General features: G+C 62.8%; 1 protein-coding gene across 1 annotated transcript in view; it reads right to left on the bottom strand.

The window, feature by feature from the left end:
• The window catches only part of ECE2 (endothelin converting enzyme 2), a gene marked incomplete at its 5' end in the record, with an annotated part of 5,487 nt that overhangs the window by 809 nt on the left and 4,369 nt on the right, over positions 1-309 (bottom strand). The window lies entirely within an intron of this gene.

Raw genomic sequence — 309 nt, 5'->3', positions numbered from 1 at the left:
GGTGCCCCCCAGCCCCTGCTCTGGGCAGACTCTGTCTGGGGCTCAGCCGTGCACTTGGGTCCCCAGCCATCGCCTGGTGCATCCCCTGGTGCATCCTCACTATCCCAGCCTAGATCCATCACCCCAGATTCCCATTGATCCCATGTCAGCTCCAGGGTTGTGGTGGAGGTGCAAAGCAGAGTGGATACAGGAGGGACCCGTCCCGTGCCCGGTGGGGAGGAGGATGAGGAGGGGGCTGAGGCTGCAGACACCGTTTTCTCACCAAGCAGATGGAGCGAAAGCTGCACAGAGAAGCCGGGGGGAGGTATC

Source organism: Acanthisitta chloris, unplaced genomic scaffold (assembly GCF_000695815.1).
Source record: "Acanthisitta chloris isolate BGI_N310 unplaced genomic scaffold, ASM69581v1 scaffold43679, whole genome shotgun sequence".
Taxonomy (NCBI): domain Eukaryota; kingdom Metazoa; phylum Chordata; class Aves; order Passeriformes; family Acanthisittidae; genus Acanthisitta; species Acanthisitta chloris.
Note: the sequence above shows the minus strand (reverse complement) of the source record. Positions and strands in the feature narration are given on the sequence as shown.